The sequence below is a fragment of the Palaemon carinicauda genome, chromosome 13 (assembly GCF_036898095.1).
Source record: "Palaemon carinicauda isolate YSFRI2023 chromosome 13, ASM3689809v2, whole genome shotgun sequence".
NCBI classification, from domain to species: Eukaryota; Metazoa; Arthropoda; class Malacostraca; order Decapoda; family Palaemonidae; genus Palaemon; species Palaemon carinicauda.
Genome location: NC_090737.1, coordinates 14258122 through 14267973, shown reverse-complemented (window position 1 = coordinate 14267973; position 9852 = coordinate 14258122).

Below are 9852 nucleotides of genomic sequence, written 5' to 3'. Positions count from 1 at the left end.
TAGTACATTGATCCACCATTTAATGGAGAGTCAATATCTCTCTCTCTCTCTCTCTCTCTCTCTCTCTCTCTCTCTCTCTCTCTCTCTCTCTCTCTCTCTCTTCCTAATTATGTGCAGCATAAAGCTAAACGCAGAAGCAAGTATCTTATTAATTCTCATTCCCAATATCCTGAAGGCTAATTTATATTATGAATTCTCTCTGGGAACGAGAGGAGGGGCGTGGATGACGAGAAAAAAAAAGAGAACAAGAGAAGACGTCGGGGGATGGAGGATGCGAGTGGAACAACGTCTGGAAGCGGAGAGAAAAGTTGTTTATGGAATGGAAGAGTAATTAGACTTGTACGTTAACCGAAGCTCAACAACGCACAGGTCCGATAATGAGTTCACTCTCGGGTCAAACAATTACGATGACGAACGAGTGGCTGTGAGGCCTATTCTCTCGCTCCTAGGGTCGTTCCTCTCTCTCTCTCTCTCTCTCTCTCTCTCTCTCTCTCTCTCTCTCTCTCTCTCTCTCATACACACAATATCAAGTTGTTATGGGTCTTCGGGAGACAAAGGCAATACGGTATTTGTGTGGCATTTGAAAGGAAACGATGGAGAACAATTAGTTGGCTTTTCGGAGTGGCATTTGGACGATTTACTCTCTCTCTCTCTCTCTCTCTCTCTCTCTCTCTCTCTCTCTCTCTCTCTCTCTCTCTCTCTCTCTCTCTCTCTCGTTGTTTTTAGTAGCAAGTGTAGTTGATTGTCGTTCCTAGACTCTCTCTCTCTCTCTCTCTCTCTCTCTCTCTCTCTCTCTCTCTCTCTCTCTCTCTCTCTCTCTCTCTCTCTAATAGAAAATATGATATTGGTGCTTTTTACTGTATACTTGCAGTTATTCATCCCCTTTCTCTCTAGTGGCTAAAATGACAATAAAGACTGTTACGGAATCTCTCTCTCTCTCTCTCTCTCTCTCTCTCTCTCTCTCTCTCTCTCTCTCTCTCTCTCTCTCTCTCTCTCAGAAAATGTGACTGTTTTGACTATATATATCTTTAGCTTTCTCTCTAGTAGCTAAAATGGCACTAATGCTTGTTATTAAATCTCTCTCTCTCTCTCTCTCTCTCTCTCTCTCTCGAATAATGTGATATTGTTGCTTTTGACTATATATATGTCATTCGCTTTCTCTCTAGTGGCTAAAATGGCCCTTAAGGTTATTATTCTCTCTCTCTCTCTCTCTCTCTCTCTCTCTCTCTCTCTCTCTCTCTCTCATGACTAATGTGATATTGTTGCTTTTGACTATGTAATTAGTTATCCTCTTTCTCTCAAGGGGGAAAATTACACTAATGACTGTTACTGAATCTATCTCTATATTAAATATTAAATGTTATATTAATGACAATTAGCATCAATACAACTCAAATCTACATTAAATCAAGTAAAGTAACATCCTTTGTGAGGAATTAGACCTTAATCTGTATGACTCAAAGCAATTTTGAAAAAAAAATCTTTTCCACAATATGAAAAAACCTAAAAGTTAGAAGAATTTATTTGAATGAATTTTCTATTAATAAGGGAATGAATATCCACATTATCATTATAAATTTGGATCTTAAATATATATATATATATATATATATATATATATATATATATATATATATATATATATATATATATATAAAGGTGTAGCATAATGGAAAACCTGCAAAAAAGTTGATGAACAAGGTTCATAATAAGTTATTTGAATATTATTAGGCAATGTAAAACCACACAGCATTTATCTCTTAACAATATGTAAAATATTTGAAGTAAAGTAAACTTGTTGACTAAAATTAATTTTTTACTTTTTTTAAACATTTCACCAGATAGCTACCTAAAATATATTTCTCAAATATTTCACGCAATTTTTCAAAGAAATATTTGGCAATAATCTTCACAGCTGTTCTTAAAGAAATTCCCATGCCAGGCCATAAAGTACACAAAAAAGCATTTTTTCAGTATCTCAAAAAACTATGATATAGATCATACAAAAATGCTACATTTCCTCTCACAATTTTGAACAATTTAAAAAACGAAGTGGTGAGAACTGCGACGTAAAAACCCTTAATAGATAACTATTTGCTGAAAGATCATTAAAAATTACAAAAACATAAATGGCACATTAGTTGCATTTCTACGTGTGATAAAGAGCAAAATGCTCGGGCAAAGATAACATAAGGTCTTTATCATCTGTGAAAAAAATTTCTTGCACCATCTTCCATGAAATTATTTGAAAAATAATAACAGTACTTAATGGTCGTGCGGTAACCCAAGCCAGATGTTTAGGCGTTAGTAATCATTACGCGCGCATGCGCGTATATATATATATATATATATATATATATATATATTATATATATATATATATATATATATATATATATATATATATATATTCCGTTCAAAGCAATATAAATCACTGTGTATATGAAGAGACAGCCTCTAATAACCACATAAACGTAAATAAATCCAGACAACTGTATCAACTTATTAGACACGTGATTTTCAAAATTGGGTTTGTTCAAAAAAAAAAAAAAAAAAAAAAAAAAAAAACACGATTAAAGTCCAGGTTAAATCGTGCGCACGCCATGTCCCTTTGGATAAAGTGACCATCTACCCTCCATTACCTTTCTAACTATGCAGATTATCTGCAAGCTTTTCTTTTTGCCAGACTCAGTTTTAGGAGTGCTTTAAAAAGCGGACGTGTCGCTTCCTCTTCCTGATATTGGTTCCTAAAGGCTCGTTTCACACGAGCAGATAAAACCGCGCGGATTAGAAATCCGGAAAGAAAAATTTTTGAGTGGTAGTGATTTACCAACCACATGCACTGCTAATCCGCGCGGTTCCAAGGTAGTGAAGGCAAACTCGGGGAAAATCCTCTCGTATGAGGACATGCCTCCCAACGAGCGGAAATATTTCCGCACGGTAAAAAAAAAAAAAAAAAAAAAAAAAAAAAAAAAAAAAAAAAAAAAAAAAAAAAAAAACATATGTAATAGCTCACGTCAAAATTTTCTCTGTGGGCACAGTATACTGGTAATTCTTATATTCTTCGTATTCAAAGTATTAATCTAAACAAGTTTCAGCCTCCTTTCTTCTGCTTATTCTTAACTAATTGTCCTTACTTGGATTGAATTTTTAGCATTCATTTGAATTGTCAATCATGGAAATCTTTGGGCTGACGAAGATTTTATCAACTTTCAACAAAAGGTATTCTGAAAACTATATATTGATAATCTATAAAACTTCATAACTTCACTGCAAAGCTTTTTCTGAACTTACAGATTCAAGTGAGAGTAATTACAAAATTCTTGATTTCAAAAGGAGTAATCAAAAGATTCTCCTCAACTTGATTCCTAACAATCATAAAACACCACAATTTAGCATTCACTGAATCTTATATGTCGATAGAAAAGTCATGAAATAATATAACTTCAGCAACAAGTGAACTCAGAACTCGACCATTTCAAAATTAATCTCTTAGTAACAATATCTTTTATTATTTATAATACAGCTTTGTAAGCAAGCATCTACAAGCAAGTCAGTCCTTACCCTATTTGAGTCACATTGCATGTGCGTGTATATTTTCCCCTGAACTGTTTATCCTATGATACTACATAAACATTGAAAGAAAGAGCTCTGTTTAGAAAATCAGATTTTGGGACATTGACCTGAGCCCCAGTATCTAGAGACCTCGTGGGCTTTCCCGACCTGGCATCGTTTGAACGGAGAATTTTCCCCTCGTTTATTCACTTGCCTCAAGAAAAGTTGCAATTCAAGGAGAAATTACATGAAAAGCAATAAAAAGTCATTTCTATTTCTATTTCCCCGAAACCTTTTTAAAGCACGTGTATTTACTCCGACTACAAATTCATTTCTCTCTTTCCATTTTCTGTTTAATCACAATCAGTAAAACGGAGCGGAAGGTTTAGACTCAAAAAGGCTGTTTCCGGAAAAAAAAAAAAAAAAAAAAAGTCTCGTTTTTTGAAGTCTTAGTAATAAATGTCCTTGGAATTGGGATTTTCCCCGAACTCCGGCGTCCTTAAAATGCTGTTCGAAAATCACGGGTAGTGAAAGGCGTGTTCTAACCCCCCTCCCCCCCTCCCTTCCCCCAATATGAGGGGAAAGAAAGAAAAAAAGGAAAAAGAAAGTAATATTGCAACTCCTTTGATCTCAGTGCGCGTTTCATGGTTTGTTTTTTCACGGATCGTATTATTTATTCTTGCTGGAAAAGAAGTTTTTTTTTTATTATTATTATAAATGAATAACGGGGGAGTATTCTAAGGATTTCCGTTACCGGAGGCTCTTTTTTTATTGTAAGTCTTGGTTCGAAGATTCTGTTATAAAAATAAAAAACATAAAATATTGGTAAGTTAGATGATATTGGGTTCCTGTTCGGAAACGATATTAGATTACCTGAAAATTCTCTCAAAGAGCGAAATCATATTATTTCTGAGATGTGGAAAAAACAAACACAAGACAGAAAATAAATGGAAAGGAATTATGAGAGGGCAAGAATGTTTTATGCGAGAACGAAAAAGAATGAGGGGTATTGGAAAAGGGATAATATTGATAAAGAAATAATAATTAAAAAAAGGGATAACATTGATATTGAAATCATATATACATTACGGTGCTCTCATGCAAAAAAGGACAGCTTGGACCGCAGCAACAGATTTCTCTAAGCGATTAAAATATCGGCGATTTTCGTAAGATCTTTGGTACCGAGTTAGTGTATGCAACCAGGCAAATCGTTCTTTGTAAGGAGAGAGAGAGAGAGAGAGAGAGAGAGAGAGAGAGAGAGAGAGAGAGAGAGAGAGAGATTGTAAGTTAAAGAAAACTATCCTTGCTTGGATAGAAATGGTAAAAATCAAGACATGTAGTATTGGCTTTTATTCGATTAACAAATTATCAGACATGAGAAATGAGAAAATTAACCACTTAGCCCCTTACTAAAATGAAGCAAACTCAACCATACGACAGCATAATAATATCGTTGTCATCTGAAACCTTAATTACTACTATCTTAAAAACATTCAAGTGGACGAAGTGAACTAAGATCTCCCTTGGAAAATCTTAAGAGTGTAAGGTGGCCTCCTTGATTCAATTACGACAGATGCTTCCAAGGATTCCGTTCCAAAGCCTGTCTTGGGTTAGAGTTCTCTTGCTTTAGGGTACACTTGGGCACACTATTCTTTCTGACTTCTCTTCCTCTTGATTTGTTGAAGTTTTTATAATTTATATACGAGATATTTATTTCAATGTTGTTACTCTTTTTAAAAGATTTTATTTTTTCCTTGCTTCCTTTCCACACTAGACTATTTTCCATGTTGGAGCCCCTGGGGTTTATGGCATCCTGCTTTTCCAACTAGGGTTGTAGTTTAGAAAGTAATAATAATAATAATAATAATAATAATAATAATAATAATAATAATAATAATAATAATAATAATAATAGAACTTACTGAAAAATAACCAACCACATGTTCGACCTAGGGCTGTCGCTTATAAATCTTATCGCTATAAATGAGAATCAGGAACTGCTCGCCAAGAGCTATGGCACTGGGACTGGAGATAACAAACTCTCCTCTAGAAGAACTTGCCTAAAAGTAGAAAACACAATTCTACAAGTACAACTTTTCAAGAGTAAAATCTAATATACCGAAAAAAATTAGAGTGTTTTACAACAATCTTTATCTTTTTACCTTACAAAAAAATAGGCGGCCTACTTGCCCGGCCCTCCAGTTTCTCAGCAAGTCTTTTTAGATAGGGGAATTAGTCAGTATCTTTTCCTTGATCCTAGTAGATGGTTATACTTAGTTACTGCTGGGTCGATAGGTGGAACAGCAGACAGGTAGTGCGCTACATATACCTAGGAACATGAACTAAGCGCTGCACCATCCAAATACAGATAGTGCACCAAATATGCCTGGCAACATGAACCCAGCGCTGCACCACTAAAATACAGACAGTGCACCACATATGCCTGGGAACATGAGCTAAGCGTTGTACCACTCAAATACAGATAATGCACCACATATGCCCGGGGAACATGAGCTGAGCGCTTCACCACTCAAATACAAATAGTGCACCACATATGCCTGGGAACATGAGGACAGCACTGCACCACATATGCCTGGGAACATGAGCTAAGCACTGCACCACTCAAATAGAGATAGTGCACCACATATGCCTGGGAACATGAGCTAAGCACTGCACCACTCAAATACAGACAGTGCACCACATATGCCTGGGAATATGACCTGAGCACTGCACCACATATGCCTGGAAACATGAGCTAAGCACTGCACCACTCAAATACAGATAGTGCGCCACATATGCCTGGGAACATGAGCTAAGCACTGCACCACTCAAATACAGACAGTGCACCACATATGCCTGGGAATATGACCTAAGCACTGCACCACATATGCCTGGGAACATGAGCTAAGCACTGCACCACTCAGATACAGACAGTGCACCACATATGCCTGGGAATATGACCTAAGCACTGCACCACATATGCCTGGAAACATGAGCTAAGCACTGCACCACATATACATGGGAACATGAGCTAAGCACTGCACCACTCAAGACAGTGCACCACATATGCCTGGGAATATGACCTAAGCACTGCACCACATATGCCTGGAAACATGAGCTCAGCACTGCACCACATATACCTGGGAACATGAGCTAAGCACTGAACCACTCAAATACAGATAGTGCACCACATATGCCTGGGAACAGGAGCTAAGCACTGCACCACATATGCCTAGAAACATGAGCTAAGCACTGCACCACTCAAATACAGACAGTGCACCACATATGCCTGGGAATATGACCTAAGCACTACACCACATATGCCTGGGAACATGAGCTAAGCAATGCACCACTCAAATACAGACAGTGCACCACATATGCCTGGGAATATGACCTAAGCACTGCACCACATATGCCTGGATACATGAGCTAAGCACTGCACCACATAGACCTGGGAACATGAGCTAAGCACTGCACCACTCAAGACAGTGCACCATATATGCCTGGGAACATGAGCTAAGCGTTGTACCACTCAAATACAGACAGTGCACCACATATGCCTGGGAATATGACCTAAGCACTGCACCACATAGACCTGGGAACATGAGCTAAGCACTGCACCACTCAAGACAGTGCACCATATATGCCTGGGAACATGAGCTAAGCATTGCACCACTCAAATACAGACAGTGCACCACATATGCCTGGGAATATGACCTAAGCACTGCACCACATATGCCTGGAAACATGAGCTAAGCACTGCACCACATATACCTGGGAACATGAGCTAAGCACTGCACCACTCAAGACAGTGCACCATATATGCCTGGGAACATGAGCTAAGCGTTGTACCACTCAAATACAGATAGTGCACCAAATATGCCAAGAAACATGAACCCAGCACTGCAACACTAAAAAAGAGACAGTGTACCACATATGCCTGGGAACATGAGCTGAGCGCTTCACCATTCAAATACAAATAGTGCACCACATATGCCTGGGAACATGAGCTAAGCGATGTACCACTCAAATACAGACAGTGCACCACATATGCCTGGGAACATGAGCTAAGCGTTGTACCACTCAAATACAGATAGTGCACCACATATGGCTGGGGAACATGAGCTGAGCGCTTCACCATTCAAATACAAATAGTGCACCACATATGCCTGGGAACATGAGGACAGCGCTGCACCACTCAAATACAGACAGTGCACCACATATGCCTGGGAACATGAGCTAAGCACTGCACCACTCAAATACAGATAGTGCACCATATATGCCTGGGAACATGAGGACAGCGTTGCACCACTCAAATACAGACAGTGCACCACATATGCCTGGGAACATGAGCTAAGCACTGCACCACTCAAATACAGACAGTGCACCACATATGCCTGGGAACATGAGCTAAGCACTGCACCACATATGCCTGGAAACATGAGCTAAGCACTGCACCACTCAAATACAGATAGTGCACCACATATGCCTGGGAATATGACCTAAGCACTGCACCACATATGCCTGGGAACATGAGCTAAGCACTGCACCACTCAAATAGAGATAGTGCACCACATATGCCTGGGAACATGAGCTAAGCACTGCACCACTCAAATACAGACAGTGCACCACATATGCCTGGGAATATGACCTGAGCACTGCACCACATATGCCTGGAAACATGAGCTAAGCACTGCACCACTCAAATACAGATAGTGCACCACATATGCCTGGGAACATGAGCTAAGCACTGCACCACTCAAATACAGACAGTGCACCACATATGCCTGGGAATATGACCTAAGCACTGCACCACATATGCCTGGGAACATGAGCTAAGCACTGCACCACTCAGATACAGACAGTGCACCACATATGCCTGGGAATATGACCTAAGCACTGCACCACATATGCCTGGAAACATGAGCTAAGCACTGCACCACATATACATGGGAACATGAGCTAAGCACTGCACCACTCAAGACAGTGCACCACATATGCCTGGGAATATAACCTAAGCACTGCACCACATATGCCTGGAAACATGAGCTAAGCACTGCACCACATATACCTGGGAACATGAGCTAAGCACTGAACCACTCAAATACAGATAGTGCACCACATATGCCTGGGAACAGGAGCTAAGCACTGCACCACATATGCCTAGAAACATGAGCTAAGCACTGCACCACTCAAATACAGACAGTGCACCACATATGCCTGGGAATATGACCTAAGCACTACACCACATATGCCTGGGAACATGAGCTAAGCAATGCACCACTCAAATACAGACAGTGCACCACATATGCCTGGGAATATGACCTAAGCACTGCACCACATATGCCTGGATACATGAGCTAAGCACTGCACCACATAGACCTGGGAACATGAGCTAAGCACTGCACCACTCAAGACAGTGCACCATATATGCCTGGGAACATGAGCTAAGCGTTGTACCACTCAAATACAGACAGTGCACCACATATGCCTGGGAATATGACCTAAGCACTGCACCACATAGACCTGGGAACATGAGCTAAGCACTGCACCACTCAAGACAGTGCACCATATATGCCTGGGAACATGAGCTAAGCATTGCACCACTCAAATACAGACAGTGCACCACATATGCCTGGGAATATGACCTAAGCACTGCACCACATATGCCTGGAAACATGAGCTAAGCACTGCACCACATATACCTGGGAACATGAGCTAAGCACTGCACCACTCAAGACAGTGCACCATATATGCCTGGGAACATGAGCTAAGCGTTGTACCACTCAAATACAGATAGTGCACCAAATATGCCAAGAAACATGAACCCAGCACTGCAACACTAAAAAAGAGACAGTGTACCACATATGCCTGGGAACATGAGCTGAGCGCTTCACCAATCAAATACAAATAGTGCACCACATATGCCTGGGAACATGAGCTAAGCGATGTACCACTCAAATACAGACAGTGCACCACATATGCCTGGGAACATGAGCTAAGCGTTACCACTCAAATACAGATAGTGCACCACATATGGCTGGGGAACATGAGCTGAGCGCTTCACCATTCAAATACAAATAGTGCACCACATATGCCTGGGAACATGAGGACAGCGCTGCACCACTCAAATACAGACAGTGCACCACATATGACTGGGAACATGTGGACAGCGCTGCAAAACTCAAATACAGACAGTGCACCACATATGCCTGGGTACATGAGCAGAGCGCTGCACCACTCAAATACAGATAGTGCACCACATATGCCTGGCAACATGACAAAAGCACTGCACCA